At 40.2% G+C, this 25,067-nt stretch overlaps 1 long non-coding RNA gene and 1 pseudogene across 1 annotated transcript; both read left to right on the plus strand.

The window, feature by feature from the left end:
- LOC140513809 (uncharacterized) overlaps positions 1-25,067 on the plus strand; it is a 66,442-nt pseudogene that overhangs the window by 24,164 nt on the left and 17,211 nt on the right.
- Positions 11,874-13,718, plus strand: LOC140513837 (uncharacterized). Its single transcript, XR_011970377.1, has 2 exons — positions 11,874-13,237; positions 13,530-13,718. It is a non-coding gene; the product is annotated as an uncharacterized lncRNA (long non-coding RNA).

Below are 25,067 nucleotides of genomic sequence, written 5' to 3' on the forward strand. Positions count from 1 at the left end.
CATCTTCTCGTAGCATCTAGTTGAAATGTCTTTGATTTAAGGAGGTGTCCAGTCCTTATTCACACCTAGCTCTGGTTGACTGATTCTATGAAAAAGTGTTGTCATTATCATTAGATCTCCTAATTTCCATCCAGATTCTTTTTCCATCATGCCATTGTGTTTTGTTTTGTTTTTTTTTAATTCTAAAAGCTCGAAAGAATGTTAGAAGTTCATCTAGCCCAGTTAGGCTAGTTGACAGGAAAATTAGCAACTTATATTTGTATGGTGCTTAAGGCATACAAAGGGATCTCATTACCTTGAGGTATGTAGTTTAAATCTATCCTTATTTTATATATAAGGAAACTGAGAGTTACATAACAATTGGCTTTCTCATTCCCATAGCTAATTCATATGTTGAATCCCAGAATTGAAAGGGACATACAGGCCATCTCAATTCTGTCCACAATTTCTCTGACAGGTAGTAATATAGCCTCAATTTGAAGACCTCTATGAAAAGGAATTTCCTTTATGCCAAAAGAGATATGGAACTGTGTATACCTTTTGTCTCAGCAATACCATTATTTACTTTGTTTCCCAAGGTGATCAGGGAAAAAGGAAAAGAACCTATGTTTCCAAATATTTATAGCAGCTCTCTTTGTAGTGGCAAAGAACTGGAAATTGAGGGGATGCCCAGCAGTTGGGGAATGGCTAAACAAGTTGTGGTTTATGATTGTGACGGAATACTACTGTACTGTAAGAAATGATGAGAGGTTGATTTTTAGAAAAACATAGAAAGATTTCAGTGAACAGAAGCAAGAGAATGTTGTACACAGAAACAGCAATAATTGTTCGAAGAATAACTGTGAATGACGAAAGTTATTCTGAGTATCACAGATACTCAAATCAACTACAAAAGACCTCTATGAAGAAAGATACTAACCACCTCCAGAGAAAGAACTCATAAATGATTCTGCATAGTTAGATTTTACATATCTATATATCTATATATGCGTGTGTGTGTACATATATATGAATTTATTTGTACGTGTATATGTACATACATACATATACATATATGTAGATAGGTAGATAGATAAAAGGGTGACTTTCTTTAGTGTGTGGTAGGGAGGGAGGGCAGGAGACAGTCCTGAACTTTAAAATGTAACAAAATAATTTAATTAAAAAAAATTCTCCTGCATTTTGAAGCAGGACTACTTTTGGATGGTTCTGAATGTCAGAAATTTTTCTTTTATATCAAATTAAAATATGGAGAAAAGAGAGCAAAGCCCTGGGAGAGCAGAGTTTTCCCTTCTGGTTTCTTGCCTCTGAAACATTTGTCTCTTAATGACTCATCAGGGCATTTCCTTGTGATGACATTATGTCCTTTTTGTCCTTTAAAAGGACAAAGTTGTGTCCTTTTAACTAGCTTCCTAAAATACCTGGCATTACCCTATGCCTAGGCCACTGCTTTATTAGTATTCTTGGTGTGATGGTAGTGACAAGGATGAAATGTTTAACAGAAGTCAGGAAATGGTTTGGTTTTCCCTCCTGCCTCCCAAGTTGGGCTTTGCTAAAGCAGCTCTATGGTAGGGTCTAAGCATGCAAAAGGCCAGATTGGCTTCAGGTATAGGCACCCTAGGCTGCTGTCTACATGGTGCCATTGAGGGATGTTGAACCACTCATCTCACTGAAAGCTTCTCCCTTATTCTGTGTCGGAAATTTTTATTATTCCTTGTAGGCTTTTTAAAGAAGTGAATTTTAGCCTGGTTAAAGCTTTGAGTTAAGTAGGAGGAGCTATCACATCTATTAGTCAACACATCAGAAGAAATGTGCCTTTTTAGTTAAAAATATGCTACTGCATAATGTCACAACAGAGAGCAGGTTTCTGAGAGTTATGTTGTTGCTAAGTTTGGATGGAAAGAAAGACACTGAAAACATAGGATACCCTCTGGCTGATGATGTGACTCAGTGGGATTGATACAGCATCCTTGAAGATCTGATGCCAGAGGGAGCAGGGTTCTTACAATGGTACTCAAGGGAGGAATAGCTGGTTTTAGAGTTTTTCCCAGCTAGCCAGCCCTGTGAAAGACAGCTTGGCCTCTGCTTAGGGCCTCTGCTTATACTTTAGATTGGTCTTTTCCTATTATGGGTCCTCAGTGGGAGGTGAATGTTTCCATTATCTACTAGGTTACAGTGGGAATAAATGAGATGATAATTAAAAGTGTCCCAATTGAAAGGTCCAGGTCATAGGACCCTAGAACTAGAGCTGGGAAGGACCTCAGATTGAATATTGTCATGCAGCATCCTAGTGTAATGATAAGAGCACTGGATTCAGAGGCAACTGCCCTACCTTCTAGTCTGGATCTGCCATTTACTGTCTGCTTAACCCTTTGGCAAGTTATTTAACTTCCCTGAGCCTCAGTACCCTTAGCTGTAAAATAGGGATTACGATACCTACCTTGCTTACCTCCCGGGGTTATCATGATGATTCATTGAGACAGTGTATGTCAAACCATCTGAAAACTGCAAATATTAAGAAAGTTATTGTATGAATGGTCTCTCAATCTCAAACCCCTGAATTGAAAGAAAGTACCGGTATATTGGGCCACCAATGAATTACTTGCCTTCAATTCAAACAATCACTTTCTCTCCAAATACATGCCCTAGTTCTACTGAAATGTTTTGGATAGATATATCACACACACACGTGTGTGTGTATGCTTATGTATTTTATTTATTATATCTAGCTATCTACAACAACAACAAATCTGTATACAGTAATTTTTATTTTGGTGGATCATTATCAGCTTTCTTATGTAGCAGTATTTATAAATGTGACCTTATTCAATGCCACTCCAGTTCAATTCAGCAGATGTCTATTAAGTGCCTAATAGGTACTGAGGATACAAATGTAGTCCTGCATATATGTAGATAGATAGATAGATAAAAGGGTGACTTTCTTTAGTGTGTGGTAGGGAGGGAGGGCAGGAGACTGTCCTGAACTTTAAAATGTAACAAAATAATTTAATTAAAAAAAATTCATTTTTTTTTGGAAGAATATGACATACACACACAGATGCTAAGTATTTAAAAGCTTGTGCAAACTAATTTCAGGAAGGAAGGAGCTCTAACAGAGCTTGGGGTTGGTTTGTTTTTTTTTTTACTTTCAGGTTTGCATAGCTCTTTAAATATGTATTTCCTCATTTGATCTTTATAACAGCTTTGTGTGGTGGGTGCAATCACTAGGTGCAATTTTACAAATGAGAAAACTGAGGAAGTGGAAGAGAGGGGAAAGCTGAATCAGAGCTACATAGGTATCGAGTATCTAGGGCAGGATTGGAACTCAGGTCTTCCTGTTTCAAAGTTCAGTTCAGCATTTTGTACATTGTGCCATCACATCTAGTTAACAACTGGATGGTTGAGGAAAGGCCTTAAATGGGAGATATTATTTCTGTGATATTTTGAAGGAAGTTAGGAATTCCAAGAGGCACAGGCGAGGAGAGAGTACATTCCAAACATGGAAGGTGTCAACAGGCAATCGCTGTCACAAGACAACGTGAAAAGAAAATGAACATGCATGTGTAACCCATAGGGTTCCCAGTCTTTACAGAAGTTTACATTTTTACAAAAACAGGACAAAGGGAGGAGGGGACACCAGGAAAGAGAATGACATGAAAGGGAGAACAGCAAAGGTGGAAAAAGACAAAACCACTCCCCATGAGGAGGAGCAAGGTGGGCAAAAAACCTCAGTCTTTTCCCTTGGGAACTGCTAGACTATGAAGATAGGAGGATCTGTTTATCTGTAAAGGACCCCAGCTGCACAAGCATTATCCCAGCCTGGCACAGACTGGCTGGCGCCTGTCTTGACTCTCAAGGACACAAGGAGTCCAGTTTGGGGTGCAACAACAAATTACGTAAGCTCAGGGGAAGCTTCAGGCTTGACACATTCAGAGCCTCCTGCATGTTCTGGGTTCAGTATTTCTGGAAAATATGGCAACTCAAAAAGACAAGTTCAGAGACCCCTTAACAGGGGCCATCTGTGCAAAGAGAAGGAGGCAGGAGATGGAATGTTATATACCAGGACCAGGTAGAAGGCCAGTTTGACTGTAATGGAGAATTCATGAAAGAAAGCAATATAAAATAAAACTAGAAAGGTAGTTGGGAGTCTCTGGAAGCCTCTAAAATGCTAGACTGAACATTTTGTGTTAAAGAATTAGATTCATTCCTTTTTTTCCTTTTGTCTTTATAGGTATATTTAATTTTATTGAACTCTTGTGGAAGAGAAATAACCTGAGAACTATGAACTTGTCAGTCTCTTAGTAGAACCATTTTGGCTTGTCTGTCATCAAAATCTCCCTTCCATTTGGCAGGAAAGAGGTTGGGGATCCTTACTACCATGAGAAAATAAATTTATTTTTAGTATCAGTTTTACCCTCACTCAGAACGAGTCTTGTAAAAAGCTTAAAGGATAAGGGGGAATTAAAAACCTCGGAAAGTTTCTCAGCATCTCCATAAAGGGCAGAGCCAATGACTTTAAGCAAATGGCATGAAGAGTGACTGAGTTACCTCTGATGTCATAGCCAGTTCCATCACCCAAGTGTCTCTCCCTGTTTTGAATCATGGGTTTCAAACATCCCCAAAAGCTTTCCCCCTGGTAATTCCAAAGCTCTTAACAAATCAATCCTAGGGAGAAATAAACAAATATGTAGAAGAGCAACAGGATATTTAGAGCATGGTTTTAATTAAAATTTTCATGTTTCCCTCTTGATGTCTTGTATGACCCATTAAATATATTGTTTAAATTCTCCATAAAAGTAAGTAATAATTGCATGCTAATCATCATTGTTTCCTCATTGTCCTTATTGTCAGGATCTCAAAACTCCCTAAAGAGGAGGGAGTTCAGAAGGCACTGAGACAGTCTTTCCTGATTTTGTGACACAGATCCATTGTAGCAAGCCCTTTTGGTGTTCCCTGTGCACAAACCCTGAGATAGCTTGTCTTCATAGTTCAGCACATAAGAAGACCCCTCCAGGGGAACATACGGAAGAAATATTCCCAAAGACACAAAAGACAAAACACTCAGGGATATCCAATCCCATACTCCTCCTAATGCCCCCACCTACTCCTTTCTTCTTCCTAAAAGCACTGCAGTGTTTGGCATGGGATATACTGTACGGTGATAGTCATCTTTCAAACACCAACAATGCAAATTTTGCTGCTTCTTGCTCCTGTGTACTGGTTTCAAGAAACTCTAGTTTTGATAAGGGCTTAGTGTATCCTTCAAGGATATTGAATTGCAGTTGCTGACTTTTCTCCCCTCTAGCTCAGTTGCACTATTTTTTTTTGCTGTGCTAACACTAATCCCCTTTTTAAAAAATCCTGTCATCCTTGTCTGTCTCTCTCCCTCTCTCCTTCTCCTCCTTTTCCTCTCCCCTCTTAATCCCTTCCTCCTTCCCTTCCCTCCCAACACATACACCCAAAATATATGTACATCTAGATATACATCTACATATAGATATCTATTTATCTGAAGCTTTAAAATATCACTTTCTTCTGTACTTAACAATATATAATGATTGGATCATGTAGGATCCTGTAAAAAAAAGTTACAAAATGTGAAACACTTACCAGTCTTAAAAAGCTGTACTACCTGTTAGCCTGCCCAAAGTGAATGTTGCATAGAAAACTCAATAAGTTTATTTAGCCATTCTGAGTTGTGATTAGTCTCAGGCAGTCTATCTAAACAGTTACCTGAAGCATTGCCAGCTCTCATTTATCATTCAGTAGATCCAGGGGAGCAGATGGTATGATGGAGGGTCATTGCAGCTCTATAGTATAGAGATGATGCCGAGCAAGCATTAGTGGAAGGAATTTAGCATGTTTAGCCTGGAGGAGAGCAGTCAGTCTTGAAGTATTTGAAGGGAAATCAAATGGAAAGGGGATTAGAATGTTCCCTTTGGCTTTCATAGGCAGAACTGGTAGCAATAATTAACCAGTGTAAGAGAGGCAAATTTTGGCTCAACATAAGGAATAACTTTCTTATACAATCAGGGTTATTCAGAAGTGGATAAAAAAATGGGTTCTTCTTTTCTAGAGATTTTAAAAGCAGACTTTGGGTGATTAGTTGTGGGAATGTTAGAGAGGAGATTCTTTGTTTATGTGTAGTTTGGACCACATGTGATTCTCAATTTGTTGATTACCTGGGTTCATTTACCTTTCTGTTACTTCCTGACATATTCTCTTGTTAAATGAGAAAAGTGCCAACTTTGTGCCTCTTTTTTTTTCCTTTGGAGAGAATGTTCCCCATCCCAGGGCATCCACAGGAATCCCAAGGTCATAGATCTAGGAGAGATCATCAGAGGCATTCTAGACCAGTTCCCTCCTTATACTCAAGGAACCTAAGGCCAAGGGAGGTTGTGACTTGCCCTAAGTCATACAGGTAGCAAATATCAGGAGTAGGATTTGAATCCAAGTCTTCTGACTCTAAAGCCTCAGGAGGTAGGATCAGGGTCCTCAACCATCAAACAGAATGGACAAGTCTCTCCATAGTTCTTCTAATCTGAGTTACCATTCCTGGTATCTTTGTTCTTCTAATGCCCCACAGTAGTTATGATCTGCTTATCAGACCTTACTCATTCTTGCAGATCATAATACTTTACTTTGAGGGAACTAGATGGTGCAGTGTCTAGAGCACCAGTGCAGGAGTCAGGAGGACCTGAGTTCAAATCTTACCTCAGACACTTGACACTCACTTAGCTGTGTGACCTTGGGCAAGTCACTTAACCCCAACTGCCTCGTTCTGGGTCATCTCCAGTCATCCTGATGAATATCTGGTCACTGGATCCAGATGGCTTTGGAGAAGTGAGGCTGGTGACCTGCACAGCCCTCCCTCACTCAAAACAAAGTCAAGTGCAAGTCATGTCATCGTTTCTCTGATGGCGTGGTCCTCTTCAACAATGAAAGATGAATGCACACAACACTTTACTTTAGTTAGGTACTGCCAATTAAGTACTCCCCCACATCAGGTTCAGCAGAGCTACATTGGGACTCATTCCTGGATAGATAGGAATCACATTGTAACTCTTGTATCAGAGGGCTCTCACAGCAAAAAAAGAACTCAGGGTCACTTTGGGTAATCTCTCTCTCTCTCTCTCTCTCTCTCTCTCTCTCTCTCTCTCTCTCTCTCTCTCTCTCTCTCTCTCTCTTTCTCTCTTTCTCTCTGTCTCACACACGCACACACACTCACACACACACACACACACACACCAATCTGGAAAATTACTGATGCTGCCCAGTGTGCTAACACCAACTCCCTTGACAAGCATATAGTTCACAAAGTTAAAAAAGGAAAGTTTTATTGAAAGGTGGAAGAAAAAAAAAGTAGAATTCCCAGTAGAGTTCTTGGAATATGAAGCCCCCCTCGAATGAACAAACCAGCTGTCCGAAACACCTCTGGTGTGTGACTCTTAGGCCATGGGCTCCCAACAAGAACCTCCAGTCATTCCCAAGGGCATTGTAAAATTTTAGACATTGATCTCTAAAATAGCTTTTCTTGTAGTCAGATGTAGGCAACTCCCAGCAAGTGGTATCAGGCAGCACTCAATGGCAATGCCAAGATTTTTCCTAGAGCAAATTTTTTTTTCTATCCTCAGATGTCTGCAAAGGGGAATGCCTGTAGGGTCTCCCTGCCTGGTAGGAAGTGCAGCTTTTCTTTGCATCCCTGCTGAATGGTAACAGGACCAAATTATGGACTTCCCTTCCTTGTGGCTACTCACCCTGTTCTCACAGAAGTTTCCCAGAGAGCAGGACCATGCCACTCTCTTGTCTCCAAGAGAAGTCATGTCATCTAAGAAGAGGTTCAGGTATGATGACTACAGATTTCTATGTATTTTCTCCTTTAGATACCTGAAGGGAAGTTTCCCATCCAGTGGAACATTCCTTATTTGGTCCAGGAGTTGGCAAAGCAACTTAAATTTCTCCTGAATGCTCTCTTTTAAAAGAGGCAGTAGGACATATTGGAAGTAAACTGGACCCAGAATCAGGAAGACCTGGGTTCCCATGCTGCCTCTGACATCTCCTGACTGTGGAACCTTGTGTGAAACACTTAACTTTTCAGTGCCCCATACACCTCTCAAAGACACAGCATAAGTGGCAGGGACATTTTTCCTTATTGGAAATTCACTCTACCAATGAAATAATAGATCTGATTTTTAAAATCTTCTTTTAAATCCCTCATTCTTTGATTCTGTCCCCCCCCGCCCCACCCCGAGTTTCTCTTCAGTCAGTTGGACAGCATCATTCAAATCATCTGAAATTGTTACTAGCCTTAGGGCTATTGCTACATATGGTAGGAGAGATGGGTAAAGAGGAGAAGTTTCTCCAAACCAGCTATATTATTAGAGCTGGAGGTCCAGAGCTGACTGAGTTATCAGTCTCTTGCCAAGCATCTGACCCAGTCTACTATTGTCTTCCCTTTCAACTTATGTGGTTCTTTTGGATCTTAACCATTTACTTGGTCTCCTGAATATTCACTCAACAGATCCCGAAAAAAAGTCCACCTGATTCTCATTTATTTGTTTATCCTCTGACTTGTGTTCTTCTGGGTGACTTGACCTTGGGTCAAGTCTGACCTGCCTTCTATGTGCTCATCCACATCTCTGACCCATGTTACCCAGGTTGCCTAGTTCCCTAATCTAAGTTTCTGATCCCTGTTTCCCAGTGCAGAAAGAGAACAATCTGCCTGGGAGTCAGTGAAATGAATATTGCCACTTGGCTTGCTTTTCTCTAGTTAATCAACATGGATTGCTTCCTATAGTCAGTAGGTAGGTAATTTTATTGTTGTTGCAGTACTGAGACATGAGGAATAACTTACAAGGAGCATTTGACCATGGAATCCCAGAATAGCCATGCAAGAGCATTTATTCTCAGGGAGGACATGGGGCTGAGGAGTGAAAAATACATTGTTCAGTTTAGGGCAAGTCATAATTTGATAGATCCCAATATTTTTGAGCAACTGTTGACTCTTACTGAATCTGAGGTCTTCTCTAACCTCCTGATAATCTGTCTTTCAGCAAATATCAAATGAGGTGAATTGTGAAAGTTCAAGCACCGAAAAGAGAGACCTTGGCCGCCGTGTACAAACATCTTTGGGCACCATACAAACTGCCAAATTGACACCTCATTGCAGACGGCAAATAAAGTTAAATTAAGTGACTGAGGGGACTTTAACAAATTACCTATTCAAAATTGCTTTTGCAAAGCTTACCAAATTCATGGCAGCCCTGAAAGTATCTCCCTGCAAAAAAATTTTCCCCCTCTTGGTCTTGTGGCTGCTGCTGGAAAATTAGTAAAATCCACAGAATAACATTTGAACTTTTGCAAATGAGTAAACAGCCAAAATAAACAGCACTTCGGAAAAAACACACATTTTCTCTCTTTTAAGAGCAGGCTGTGCCTCAGCAAAATACCTTAAAAGTGAACTAAAAAGCTTTTAAAAAAATAAACAATTCTGCTTATGATCATAAATTGGGACCATATGGAGATGTGAAAGCTGCAAGAACAATCCATTTATGCTCTTTTCTCACTGCCTGCATTGTTTGCATGCCACAGAGAATGCTTATATTAAGTTGAGTTCACTGAAGTCTTCAGTGACCCCCCAATAAGAATGAACTCTCTTCCTTCTGGGGCTTCTTAGGCAACATTGCAGAAAAAAAGAGAATGAAATGAAGAGCAATACTTGTTAATAAGCCACAGCTGAGAAGCAAATTCTCCTTTTCAATTTCCCATCATTTTACCTCAATTCATATTTCTCCTTTAAAGTGCCATATGGCCCCAGTGAATCTCAGTAGATCAGTGATATATACCAAAGTTGAAAATATGTGGTGGCATCCTTGTGAATGGTCAGTCATTGATAGAGCTATGTTGCAATTTGCCCTCTTGTTCGGCTTCCTGGCCTTAAGGGATGGTGAATATACAGACTACCCAGAGTAGATCTGTAGTCTGTTTTCTCCTAATCAACTTGATTTGTGCCATGGTGTCATGGGTAAGAGAATGTGGATGATCCGATGCCAGCCATCATCACTAAACAATTCAGGCACTGTTTGGCCACCAGTGTAGCATGGGCAATGATAGTTTCTTTAAAGGTGAAGGGTTACATTCTCATTGTCTCTTGTGATTATCACTTGTGTTTCTTATTCTATAGAAGTATGATGGCATAATGGACAGAAAACTGGGTGTAGAGTCTGGAAGACCTACGTTCAAATTCTGACACTCATACTGACTCTGGGCAAATCACTTATCCATCTTTGTACCTCGGGTTGCTCTCTATGGCTTAGCTACTGAGTTATATAGTTAGGTTTCCATGCTGAAGATAATTCTTTTGTTATTTTCCCCAATAGCACTTAATGTCTGTACCACTTATCCAGCACTTACCTAACCAGTTAAAATTAGAAAGAAATTAGATCAGACCCCCAAAGTCAATTGGACTAATCATAGATGAGAACTTTAATTGAAATGGAAATGATGACCTCGGTGCCATTACAATATTAGGCCCCTCTTGGCTGCCACAATGCAGGAATTCTTGGAAACACCCAATACCAGGGCTCTGCTTATGAGGAGGGATATGGTAATTATTTGTAAAAGGATATGTCTTAGGATCATAGCATCATAGATTTGGAGTTATAAAGGCCCTTAGAGATTCCCTAATCCAACACTCTGATTTTACAGATTGAATATAGTCCTTAAAAATGAAAATTATTTCTTTGACATATGAATATGTGTTTACTGGAGATCAAGTCAGAAAGCTTTAAATCGAACTAACAAAATAATAAAAGGATAAGGGTATAGAGAAAAACACAATAAATGAGTTTCCTAATTTTTTCTTCCCATTAGCTTAGTTTCTACACAGATATATAAGGTATTTGTGCTAATTTTGGAAAGCATTTGCACATATTTGAACTCCATAGACAATCATAAACTTCATGCTAACCAGTCTTTTCAACCTTTTAAGAAAAGCTACATAATAAAGGAGGACTAATTTATGTTTTTTCTCCTCTTCCTTCTCCTCCTTCTCTCTCCCTCCTCTCCATCCTTCCCCCTCTCTCTTTCTCCTCTCCCCTTTCCTTCCTTCCTTCCCTTTTCTCTCTCTCTTTCCTCTCCCTTCTTTCCTTCCCCTTCTTCCTTTCTCTTTCCCTCTCCTCTCTCTCTCTTTCCCTCCCCTCTCTCTCTCCTCTTTCTCTTTCCCTCCCTCCCCTTCTCTCTCTGTCCCTCTTTCCTTTTTCCTTCTTCCTTCCCCCACTCTCTTCAGTTGGGGTTCTAATGTGTAATGAGAATCCTAAAGAAGGAATGAAGAGACATAAGGGACCAGAAAATCCGAAAAGTGTCTTATCAGCATTTGAATCTTTGGGAAGTGGTTGTACTTTTTGAAAGAGTGGGTGGATGTATTCAAATCAGATACTGCCATATAAACTTCAAGGTCAAGTTTGAAGTTTCTTAGAATATTATGTCCTAAGGAGGCCCTCTCATGCTTACTTTTTTTCCCCTTTGGCTCTTCCCTGGATCGTAGGTTCTGTTTCCTTACTACTACCTCCTACAATCTTTATCTTCCTTCAATTGACCATTCAACACCATTTATTTTTTTGAAATAGATGGTTATTGATATTTTTTTATTTTACCTTGCCTAGGCTTCTTCTCCCTCTCCTACCCAGAGTCATCTCTTCTAACAAAGAAATTTTTTAAAAAGAAAAAGAGGAGGAAGAGGAAAAAAGTTCAGCAAAACTAATTTTGCATTTAGAAAAATCTGACATTATAAGCATGTTCCATGCCAGAGGTGTCAAACATGAACCTGTGGGCCTCATGCAGCTGGAGTGCAGCCTGAACCAGATTAAAATGTAATTCAGAAATGTTTAACAAAACAAATAAAAATAGAGTGAAACATAGATAATGTTACTGTATGGTTTTCTAAGTGAATATTCAGCCTGCAGAGATCCTGACATACAGTTTAGTTCTACTTCTATTTCAATTTGACATTTTGACATTCTATCCTCCCCAGCACAAAAGAATGGGAAGAGATGTCTTTTCTTGGGGGGGGGGGGTCAAGATCAATAATTATTTATGAAATTTTCAGCCTGCAGTTTCTCCTATATCTATCTTAGTTTTGAGTGTTTGTTTCCATGTTGTGGTCCATTGGATTGTAAGCTCTTGAGAACAGGGACTGTCTTTTGCCTTTCTTTGTATCCCTAGTGCTTGGGGCAGCTAGGTGGTGCAGTGTCTAGAGGTGGTGCAGGAGTCAGGAGGGCCTGAGTTCAAATCTCACCTCAGGCACTTGACACTCACTAGCTGTGTGACCTTGGGCAAGTCACTTAACCCCAATTACCTCATCTTGGGTCATCTCCAGTCATCCTTATGAATATCTGGTCATTGGATCCATATGGCTCTGGAGGAGAAGTGAGACCTGCACAGCCCTCCCTCACTCAAAACAAAGTCAAGTGCAAGTCATATCATCATTTCTGTGATGGCATGGTCTTCTTCGGCAATGAAGGACAAACACACACACCAATCCCTAGTGCTTAGCATATTGCCTAGAATATAATAGGAGCTTAATAAATGCAAAATAACTGATTGATGACTCCTCTGTGCCAGGCATTGTGACTCATGCCATGGGTGTAAAGACAGTAAAACAGTCCCTACATTTAAGGAGTTTACATTCTAATAGAGGATACTGCATGTATATAGACAGGCATCTGCAAAACCCATAGAAAACACATACAAGGAAAGGAAGGCATGAGCAGGTGGGGTGGAAGGGGATGGAGTTGGGCACTAGGAAAGTCCTCTTGCAGAAGGTGGTGCCTGAACTGAGTCTTAAAAGCAACCAGGGATTTGAAGCAGGGGTTATGAGGACGGATGTCATCCATTGATTCACTTCTTAAAGAGGGCTCTTATAACCTCACTCAAAGTGTGAACCTGAAAAGGCCTCAGCCTAAAAGGGCCAGGGTCCCCAGGGTCTCCCATTGCATTCTGGGCCATCTCCAGTCATCTTGATGAATATCTGGTCACTGGACCCAGATGGCTCAGGAGAAGAAAGTGAGGTTGGTGACCTTGCACATTTCTCCCTCACTCAAATCCAGGTCAACTGCAAGTCATGTCATCAATCCCTGATGTCATGGTCTCCTTCAAAAAAGGACAAACACAACAACAATGAGGAGGGAATGTATCCCAGCCAGCGCTTAGGCATGGATACAGACAAGAAAGGATATTGAAAGTAAGGAGCAACAAGAGACAGCCAGACTGATAGAATGCAAAGTATGTAGAGAGGGAGTAATATATAGCAATGGGTCATGTTCAGCACAATTCAGGTGTCACCTCCTATACTTGGCCCTTGGAAAATCATCCCAGGTGTCTATGTTCTCTCCCTCTTGAGATGACCTTCTCTATAGTTTGTATTGACTTATCTCTGTGCTTGTGATACTCTGCCCCTTCACATACACACATACACACAAGTAAAATATAATTAAATATAATTAAAATATAATGTCTTTGAATTTACATTTTAGGCACAGTGCTTTGCATTCAATATATGCTTGTTGATCAGCTGATGGAAAGAAGATAAGGATTTTCATGAGGAGGCAGAATCCAAATCCTAGGGAAAGGAGCCCTGTTAAGAGAGCAAAGAAGGCAAGCATGAGAGGGCTTTGTAAAGATACAGTGTTGCTACATCCTTAATAAATGTTTATTGAATTGAATGGAATTGCTGTCACCCATCTCATATCTCCTTTGATTATTTATTGCTTTTTGGGTTTTTGAAAGATGAAAGTTGCCTCGGATTCCTTGAGCATAAGACTTCTCCTTTCTCTTAATTCAGATCCTTTTTTTCTGTCCCTTGGGTATCTCAGGCTGGCACCCTCTGCCCACTAGCAAGGATATTTGGGAAGTGCCATGGGTGGGTGCGGGCTCAAGGAGCTGGCTTTAATAACCCATATGATTTCTTGAGCTTTTTAGACCATAATAGAAATGGTATACCCAGGATGGTTGGAAGAATGAAGGAAGGGGCTGTATTTTTAGTGCCTGCTGTTTGTGGGTAACATAACTGAAAACTGTTGGATCTTTTCCCCTTTAGCTGAATGGCTGGTATTCAGGAGCTTGCACCCACTCTCTGCCAGGCTGCCCTCATGGAACTCCCTTTTTATGATGTGGGTGACTGGTTACTTGGCACCTGCCTGTCCCACTACAATTCTTCATTATTGTCCAGCACTGATGTCCAGTCATCCAGCCCAACTGGCAGCCTTGGTGTCATTGGGTTATAGCAGAGAGGGTTTATTGATGAGACTTGACTGGCGGGCTGGCTGTGAGCTTGTCAGGGCGTTACCACATTGTGAGTGAAAGTCTGCAGGCTAGGGGCTGGGTCTGGATGCTGCAAACCTGCTGGCATGGAGCTGGCATTCAGACATTAATGAACGACAGTAGCAAGAATAATGGCCAGGGTCCCATCCTAGAAGGATTCTGCCAATGCCTCCCGAGAATGAGGACTTGGCTTCAGTCGCTCTGAATCTTCATGGTGAGTTGTTGTAAGGAGAATTGTTTTAGGAGACTAAGCCCCCTGGATCTCTTGAGCCCACTCTCATTTTGGGAGATCTCATTTTACCAATGGACACTCTGGGGCTCTAACCATTCTTTGGAAGTGGAAAACAAAGTAAGAAGATGCTTGTAGGGCCCTATTATGCTTGTGCTGGGCATCACTACCTGATCACAGGCAAATTATCTAACCTCTGTGGGCCTTAGTTTTCTCATCTGTAAATCGGGGATACTAGCCCTACATACTTCTTTGGAATGGTTCAGGTTTTCTTGCTAGTGTGCTCATGTTGTTCCTTTTGCCTTGACTCTCTACCAACCCCACTCCTTCTGCCCCAAACTCTCTTGATCCAGTTCTATCCATACTTCAAACCGCAGTTCAGATGTCATCTACTCCATGAAGCCTTCCCTGATGTCCAGTCAGAAGTCATCACTCTCACTTCTGAACTCCCAAAGTACTCTATCTTTAGTTGCACTCTTGTATTCTAATAATGATATTTATTAAACAATAACTTGCTAAGCACCTACTATGTGCACAGGGCTGTGTTAGGCACTGAGTTATATAGACAAATAATGTCCATAACTGATACCACACAGACTTTTAATAAGTGCTTGTTGAATGAATAAAATGACTAGCATGGTTTTACAAAGTACACTATGAACATTAGTTAGTAAGTCAGTCACATTTCTTAAGCACCTTCTATCTGCCAGGCACTGTGCTAAGCACTGGGAGTATAAAAAGAGGCAAAAGATAGTGCCTCCCTCATGGATTGGCAGCTAGTTGTCATAATCTGATAGAGCACTGGAGTCAGGAAGACTCATCTTCTTGAGTTCAAATCTGAACTCAGATATTTACAAGCTGTGTGGCCCTGGGCAAATCACTTAACCTCTGTTTGCTTCAGTTTCTTCATCTGTAAAATGAGCTGGTAAAGGGAAAGGCAAACCACTCCAGTATCTTTGCCAACAAAACCCCACATGGGGTCATGAAGAGTTGGATAGGACTGAACAAAAACAAACCCTGTAGGAGCTCATTGTCTAATGGGATCATCTCATGATTTCATTTGATCTTTACAACAGCCCTATGAGGAAGGTTCTAGTAATATCCCCATTTTACAGATGAGGAAGAGGAGGGTCAGAGATGTTTTGACTCACCTGGGGTCATACAAGATAAGACTCAAACCCAAGTTGCTCTTAATACCAAGTTGAAGGCATTGTCCTCCATCGTGATTCTCTAGATATCCTGTGCTATGGTTACTTGTGTATTTCCTTATCTTTACTAGTGAGAAAGCTTCATGAAGGCAGGACATTTTTCTTTTGCACTACTTTGGGAGGAAACTAGATGACTCAGTGGATAATAGAGCATTGGGTCTGGAATCAGAAGATCTGAATTCAAATCTGGCCTCAGACACTTTCTAGCTGTTTGATCCTGGGCAAGTCACTTAATCTCTGTTTGTCATAATCCACTGGCGAAAAAAATGGCAAACCGCTCCAGTATTTTTGCCAAGAAAACCCCATGGACAGTATGGTTCACATGAAGAGCTTGACAGGACTGAATGAACAGCAATGACAAACTACCTTGGACAGATTAAGAAATTGATAATGTATGTGTTGTTTTTCAATGAAGTAAGTCAAAATCAAAAATGTGGAAACATTTTGCAAAAACTGAAAACACTGTATAACTAGAAGAATTGCAAAATAAAGAGAGAGTAGAGCTCAGCATTACTACCTTTTTTCACTTCCTCCTTTATAGGCTGGTAGGGGGCTATAGTGTCCTTATAGAGATTACTTGGGCTTTCATAAAACACAGTCCTCAGGGCTTCACATATCCCTAGAAATGAATGGACTTGTGAATAGTGTCCTTTCTATACTGTATGTTCCTGTTAGAAGCTCTAAATTAGAAAGGGGAAGGTGGTCACATTAACAGAAGTTGTAACTTCCCACCTAACAGAGATCCAGTAACAAAAATAGTTAGTATTTATCAAGCATCTTAAAATTTCCTAGCATTTTGCAAATATTATCTTACGTTTCCTTACAGCAACTCTGAGAGGCCGGTGTTATTACTGTTATTGCTACCATTATACAGATGAGAAACTGTGACTTGCCCAGGGTCATATATCTAGTAAATGTCTATCTAAGGCTGGATTTGAACTCAGATCTTCCTGACTCCAGGTCCAGCATTTTATCCACTGAGCATCACAGGATGGGTCCATGTAGTATAGAGGCAAATGGCTTAGCCCTCTCAATGATCCAGGTGGTTAATACTCATGACCCAATCTCTTATTGTATTGAAAGTTGTACAAAAATTTGACCACCAACTAATGACTTTTTTTTTTTTTTAGCCATAGCAATTTATGAAACTGTTTGCCAACGGTTGGAGAGATGATCATTATCAGTGGGGGGTGTATTTACACTAAATAAAATCTTGATTCCTTAAAATATTGATATAGGATAATGATTGATACTATTCTGCTTACCTCATAGAGTTATTTTAAGGATGTGAAGAAAACAATGAAAAAATATTTATTGCTATACAATGGGTTTGCCCTTCGTTCCCGAAGAAGACCATGCCATCAGAGAAATAATGACATGACTTGCACTTGACTTTGTTTTGAGTGAGGGAGGGCTGTGCAGGTCACCAGCCTCACTTCTCCTCCAGAGCCATCTGAATCCAGTAACTAGATATTCATCAGGATGACTGGAGATGACCCAGAATGAGGCAGTTGGGGTTAAGTGACTTGCCCAAGGTCACACAGCTAGTGAGTGTCAAGTGTCTGAGGTGAGATTTGAACTCAGATCCTCCTGACTCCTGCACTGGTGCTCTATCCACTGCATCACCTACCTGCCCCTACAGATAGTAAGTAACTTGCCCAAAGAAACAAAAGTACTAGGTAGCTTAAGAGACATTTAAACTCAGGTCTTCTGATTCCAAATGCCCTACTCTTTTCACTACATCATTCTGCCTGCTTTTACTTCCTTCAAATCCAGTTCTGACATTATCCTTTCCATGAAGTCTCAAGTGATTTTTCCCTTCTTGAATCTCTGTCTGGATCTCTCCTAGGAATGAATCCCAACACTAATTTGGATCAAAGGGGGGAGGGGGGAGGGAGCATTTCTTAGGTGCCTACTATGTTTCAGAAATTATAAGGGCTTTACAAATGTTATCTCATTTGATCCTCACAACAACAGTGCGAAGTAGGTGCTATTATTATTCCCATTTTAAAACTCAGAAAATGGAGGAAGATAGAGGTCAAATGACTTGTCTAGGGATACACAATTAATATCTGAGGCCAAATTTGAACTCAGGTCTTCCTGACTCCAGACCCAATGCTCCATCTACCTAGCGGCCTGATTATTACATCTGAAAGGGGCTTAATAACAATTCCAATCCTATTTTACAGAAGAGAAAACTGAGGTAAATGAAGTGATTTCCCTGTGGTCACACAGGTAATGAGTAGCCCAGCTAGATTTTGAATTCATGTCTTTGACAAAAAAACTAGCGCTCTTTCTATTAAACTAATCGACTGTGGAAACGAAGACCCATGAGGAAAGACTAAATTAAATAATATTGTTTATCCTGAGGAAGAAAATAACAAACGATGATTTATGGTTTTTATGAAGGTAGGCCAAAGAGAAATGGGATTTAGTTGGAGCACCAAGGATTTTATCTACCTAGAGAACAATGATCCAAAAGGTGGGTGAAGGAGGCTCTTGGGATCTTTTTCTCTTGATGTGTTTCAGGTTAGATCAACTTTCATTTGCCTTTGGTATTTTAAGTGTGTGCTCATTGGGAAGCAAGGGAAGAGGTGGTATGGCTTCTTAGAGGCCTTTTCTATTTACAATGTAAGGTTTGTAAGGATGAACCTGAGTCATCAAGACCAAGATTAAATTGTATTGTCTTCTCTTGCTTAAGAAGGCAGAGAAAAGATCCCTTTGCCTCTCAATCAATGATTTTATTAATACAACACAAAATCTCTAAGTTTGTGGAAGATGTGGTATAGAATCAGTTGGGGCTGGTCCAGAAAAAGTTTTCTGAGAGAATAGGACTTGTTTTGGTTTTCAAAAGGCATCAGGAGAGGAGTGTGCTGCTAAAAGTTTAATTAATAATTGGCTCTCCAGAAAAAAAACCATACAAACAATACACTAAATTTAATCTGTATTTTTTAAAAAAGAAGTTTTTACTGATGTCTTCTGTTTTGTACATCATCCTAGTTATCTCAGGTATCCTTCTCTTTTATTCAAGTCCTCTTTGATCTTTGTAATTTTGTTACATTCACTCAATTTTTCCATTTACGTTGTTGTGGTTACTGTGTATGTTGTTTTCTTGATTCTGTATCAGTTCCTGTTGATCTTCCCAGGCTTCAATGTATTTATCACACTTATCATTTCTTACAGCATAATAATAGTTCGTTACTACAATTCTCCAATGAATGGTCATCTACTTTGTTTCCAATTCTTTGCTATCACAAAAAGTGCTGCTGTAAATATTTTGGTGTTTTTGGGGAGTTTTCTTCTTATTAATGGCTTCCTTAGCATATAAATCCAATAATGGAGTCTTTGGTTCAAAGAGCATGGACACTGTAGTCACTTTACTTGCATTATTCCAAATTGCTTTCCAAAATGGTTGTATTATTTCACAGCTCCACCAACAATGTGTTAGTATACCTGTCATTACACAGCCTCTCCAGCATTGATTATTGTCATTTTTGTCATCTTTGTCAATTTAATCTACATTATTAGCATTTTCTAACACTTTCGTCTAAATTATCTACAGAACAATAAATCAAGCTGTGAATAATATTTGCCAATTTGCAAAGTATACATATTCACACTGATAATTTAACATTCATCTCTCAAAAGCCTATTTAAACTGGCTCCAGCACATCCTTGAAGAGGGAACACAGTCTTGTTGAGAAGTAAGTGTCTATTTTTCTGGGCTCCTTATCTACATCCATCTGAGGATGTTTTGTATTCCTTACAGGTGGTGCCCATGAAGGTCTGCAGCATTTGGGTCCTTATGGTAACATCCCTAACATTGTGGCTGAACTGACTGGTGACAACATCCCCAAGGACTTCAGTGAGGACCAGGGCTATCCAGATCCTCCAAATCCCTGCCCCATTGGAAAAACAGGTAATGGGCAAGCATACTGATGTGTTCCCAGGGAGAAATAGATTTGAGATTGTAAGCAATTGAAACTTAAAAGTGCTAATGGTAAGCATTGAGAATTACTAACAGTTCAATTCTACTGGGTAGCCCTGTGTTAGAAAGTGAAGAGGCCAAGTGAATTTAATTTGGCATACGTATATCAGTCATGAGGCCCAGATATATAAAATTATTTTGCCAATATTTTCTCTCACTCTCCCTCTCCCATTGTTCAGTCATGTCAGACTCTTCTTGACTGTTCATGAGGTTTTCTTGGCAAACATACTTACGTGATTTACCATTTTGTTCTCCAATGGATTAAAGCAGAGGTTAAGTGACTTGCCCAGGGTCACACAGTTAAGAAGTATCTAAAGTTAGATTTGAAGTGGTCTTCCTGACTCCAGGACCAGTGCTCTGTCCACTGAGCTATCTAGCCGTCCCTCTTTTAGCTGCCCTCAATTATCTCCCCATTCTCCTTAACTTAAAAAGAAATCTTCATCACCCCCTCCCTCCAAATTCTTCCAAAATATCTTTCCCTTTTCCCACATAAGACACAGACAACTCAAGATTATCTACTCTCAGGATTATCCACACCCATTCATTTCTCCTACTTTCCCCCCGCAACTACCAGCCTTAGCATCCAGTTAGCCCCTCCCTTTGCAGGAGGTGGGGGCGGTGGGAGGAGCAAAATGCCAACAATTTAAGATCTATTAGACTGTAAATTTTTGGGGACAGGAATTGTCTTTTGCCTCTTTTTGTACCCCAGCCCTTGGCACAATGCCTGACACATGGTAAGTGCTTAATACATGTTTATTGATTGATTGATCTATGTAGAGCTGGAAGGGACCTCAGGGCCCATGTAATTGACTTCATTTTCTAGATGAGGACATTGAAACAGTGAAAGTGACTTGCTCAAATTCGTACATGTGGCACCACAGAGATACAAAATGGTTTCAATTCCATCATCTCACTGAATATTTATTATTATTGCTATCCTAATGTAATAGATAGGAGACGAGGCTCATCTAAGATCATATAGTAAATAGAAGAGTAGGACTGTAGACTCTGGTATTCTTCCTACTGGTCCTCTTTGAGAACAAAGGACAAACAAGATTTTTTCTGTCACACCACAGCACTTCTCTGAATTTAGTGTGGTAGAGTGGAAAGAGACATAGCTTTGGAGTCAGAGGACCTAGGTTCAAATTCAGCCTTATACATCCTTGGGTAAAGCCACTTCAATTCTGTGGACTGTGGTTTTCTCCTCTATAAAATGAGGGGGTTGGATGAGATGGCTTCTGATGCCCCTCCAGTTTATAGATCTGTGATTTTATTTGCCCAATATAGATTAAGCAAAAAATCCAACTGTCAGTTCGAATACATTTTAACAGTTCTGATAAAAAAATCAGAAATGGAAGCCTGCTAAAATATTTTGAAATATTTCAGTTTAACTCCTTCCTTTCCCTCTCTGCTTTCTCCCCTCAGGTCTTCATACACTGTTTCTATGGATAATAGTGAGAGGCCTAGCATACTAGTATTTCCTATTAAAGTTGTCCTGGACCATGTTCCTCATAACTGTCATTCTTCTTAAGACATGGTAATTTCTTAATTACCAGAATAGGCTTGCATCCTGATAGACCAATGATAGGATTGGTAGCCCTGGCCTGAGGACCCCTCTGCCCCTACTTTCAGGCTCTGTTTAAAGGGAGACCTTTGTTTTTAAGCTATCACTCAGTGACTAAGGATAGAATTCCCCATTTCCTTTTCTCTGCTTTTTAACGTAACATGCAAAGAGCTACCACCTGCTATTTCTAACTCAATTTAGGATAAAATGTTTTGTCTACATATGGACCGAGTTGGAACCCAGTTTAATCTGGTTACCTGCTAGGGTTCATCACTTTCAGGGACAAATCTGTACTTTCAATAACTCATGGATTGTGTGAAAAGGAATCCAGAGTTGGGCAGGGAGGCTGAGCGTTAGGTTCTAATAGGGTATCAACATGCCTGAATACAGCTAACCTTGTTTCTTGGTGGTGCAAATTCCTCATTATTGAAATAATTGATTTCACTGATGTTTGGTGTTATTTCAAGCATGACAGAGAGATCAGGAAAAAGTCTCAGGGATTCCATAGGGGATGTTGAGGAGCAGACTTTGGACTTTGCTGCCTCATGAAAATCCCTTCTGGGCTAGAGCTACTAGAGAAGGTACTGAGATGGTGCAGCAATCATATGTCCTGGAAAATCTAGGAAGGAAAGAAAGTGTACTTTTAACAAGACTTTACAAAAGGAATATCTTCTATCAGACCATGTGTCTTGGGTTTTTGTTGTTGTTGTTGTTAAAAAACATGGTCACTGTAACTAACGAGAATCTAAGTGATTGCGTGTGGCAAAGCAATGTGGGTCTGCCGGCGCAGTGAAAAATTAGATTTGAAAATAGGATTGCAGGAAGACCTGAATCACTGCATGGCTCAGATCATTTCAGCCACATATTATTTGCTTGTATAATTTTAGATTCAGGGAGAGGAAAGACCTGTACCAAGTTTAAGGAACAACATTCCCCAGGGGCAGCTGGCTGGATTGATTAGACACAGCAGAGGGCCTTATTCAGGTATTTAGAAGGAGTGAGTTCAGAGTGAAACATTTTGGGTTTGAATCCTCCCCATCCCTTCCATGTCTCCAAATTCTACCCATCTTTCAAGGCTCGGCTCAAGTTTTACATGCTTCACAAAGTATCAAATCCTCAGTCTGGCATTTAGACTCACTTTAGTCTGGCTCTCAACTACCTTTCTAGGCTTATTTCATAATATTCCCCCTCAAATACTCTCCTTTCTGGGCAAATTGGCCTGGTGTATGACATTCTGGCTTTCACCTCTGTACCTCTGCTCTGGTGGTCTGCCATGTGTGGAATGTTCTCCCTCCCTTCCTCTGCTTTGTAGGATCCCTAGCTTGCTACAAAGCACAACTTAAGGGCCACTTTTTACGTGAGGACTTTCTTGACCGTCACTGCAGTTGTTAGAACTCTCTGCATCTTGAAATTGCTTTGTATTTCCTTTCCTTTTCCTTGTCCTCCTTCTGTCCTTCCCCCAATGGAATATAAGTTCCTTGAATAAAGGAAATGTTTAGTTTTTTTCTTGGCATCCCTAATACCTAGTAGAGTGGTCTGCACATAGAAGGCATTTAACAAATGTTTCTTGAACTAAATTTATAGTACATAGATCTCTTTTTCTGAATTTCTCAGTTTCTTATTCCTTGTATTCTCATTTCGGACTTAATCATATACTTCTTTATGTTATTTTTTCGTGATAAATGAGTTGAATTCTACATGTATCATTGAAAGGTTACTATGTGTAAGGCCTTGCTAGAAGAGGGTTATGTGACACATTCACTTTTGATCTGTGAACGGAAGAGGGGAACACAAGTACTGAAGTCATAGTAATTCAAATAAGTCAAGTCAGCAAGTATTTATGTTCCGGTCATGTGGAAAAAAAAATGACTAAGACACAACTCCGGTTCTCAAGAAACAGTTCTGATGGACATTCTCAAAAAAAATTAGGAAAACAATACAAAGTGTTATCAACAGAATGTAAGCTTTATGTTCCCTGTTAGTCTTTGCATATGTAGCACATTGCCTGGTCTAAAGTTGGTACATAATAAACGTTTATTCATTGTTTGATATCATTCGGTGCTAGACTGTATGGTATAGACCATAAATATGGATGTCCGAGAAGGAAGAGGTCAGTATGGGCTATGGTATAAGCCCCAAGTCTCAGCTTTTAGACCTCCATGCATCCAATATACTATTCTGGAAATTTAGTCTTTAATTTAAGGAAAATTTATCCTTTAATTCTCTCAATTTGCTTTCTGCGTCATTGTGGAAATGTAGGGAAATCCTCATCTATGTTGTTTCCTGGCCACAGAGATAATATATTAAATTCTGTGGTTGGTATCTCAATTATCTGACTCCTACTCCTACGTTCTCATGACCCCAGTGGGCTCCCACCCTTCAGCATCACCCAGGAAATCACTTCCAGTAAAGAATTAGAATCCACTCCACAAAGTTATCATCCAAAAAATGTGTCTGAGCACCTATTTTTACTATAATCTTCTCCATTCCTACCAGCGTGACATACTGATGGTTGCAGATGTAGGGGTTAGATAACGTTCCCAGTCAGGAGATCTGAACACTGAGCAGATGCAGTAGAGCTGCATTAGAGATCTTTTGGTATGCTAATGACTTCCACATTAGGTTCATACTGTGGAGAGGCCTTGTGTGCGTTTCAGACTGCCTTCTGGAAAGACTTGGAAATACTCCAAGAAACGAGACACAGGACATACCTGGCTGATTGTAAATAGGCGCGCATTTTCAGCACTTATTTGATGTCTCATCAGTCTTTTGAAAACTGGTCTTCACTCCTCCCCTCAGCTTCCCATGCAACCCAGACTCCTTATGTTCTTTTCTGGTTGTCTAAGGCACATAAAAGATAGGCAGAATGAATCATCTCCAGAGAATCGTAAGATCCAGAGGGGCTTTGGAGAGTGCTGAGGCTAAGGAAACTTTGTCCTCCTCTTAGCAAGGAGGGGATGGAGTATAGATGTGAAATGAGGAATATATAACATGGAAAATATGTTAATTTATTTGACTGGACGTATTTGTTACAAGGGAGAGTTCCATGGAGGGAAGTCCTTGAGGGGTGATAGTGATGTTTTAAAAAGGCATCAATAAAACATTTACAAAAAGGAAAAACGATTTTGAAGACACTGTTTCTGAATGATAGTGTGGTCTAGTTAGAGAGTTGACCTTTGATTTAGTAAGACCTGAGTTCAAGTCTTGCCTTAGACCCCAGATTAGTAAACAGATATACCATACCCACTGAATATAGAATGGGTGTGTGTTAGACTAATGTCTGCCCAAGCCTGTTGCTTAACCACTGAGTGCCTCAGGCAGCTCCCACAGAGGATGTCATTCTACATCCTTGGAAGGAATGTCCAGGTTAGGCACTGCCCTACCAAGATGAAACCACAGATCTGAACCGAAAATTCAAACAAGAAAATCAGAGCCTATAGCACCAGTCATGCTGGAACAGCCATTAGCCCAACACACTCACACACACACACACACACACACACACACACACACTCACACTCACACATACACACACCCCTCTGTTCAGTGACTATGGTGTGTGTGTGTGTATGTGTGTGTCCATGTTGTTTATTAATGCAGGAGCACATTAAAAATATGCGAACTGTACTGATTATACAAAATACACAGCATTTCCTCCTCCCCCTCCTCCGAAGGAATGCGTATCTCATATTAGAACTATAATTAGCCCAAACTTCGCCTGAGACAAATTTAGTTTGTGGGTGGGTGAGTGAAGTGAGGTCA

The sequence above is a fragment of the Notamacropus eugenii genome, chromosome 7 (genome assembly GCF_028372415.1).
Source record: "Notamacropus eugenii isolate mMacEug1 chromosome 7, mMacEug1.pri_v2, whole genome shotgun sequence".
Classification (NCBI taxonomy): domain Eukaryota; kingdom Metazoa; phylum Chordata; class Mammalia; order Diprotodontia; family Macropodidae; genus Notamacropus; species Notamacropus eugenii.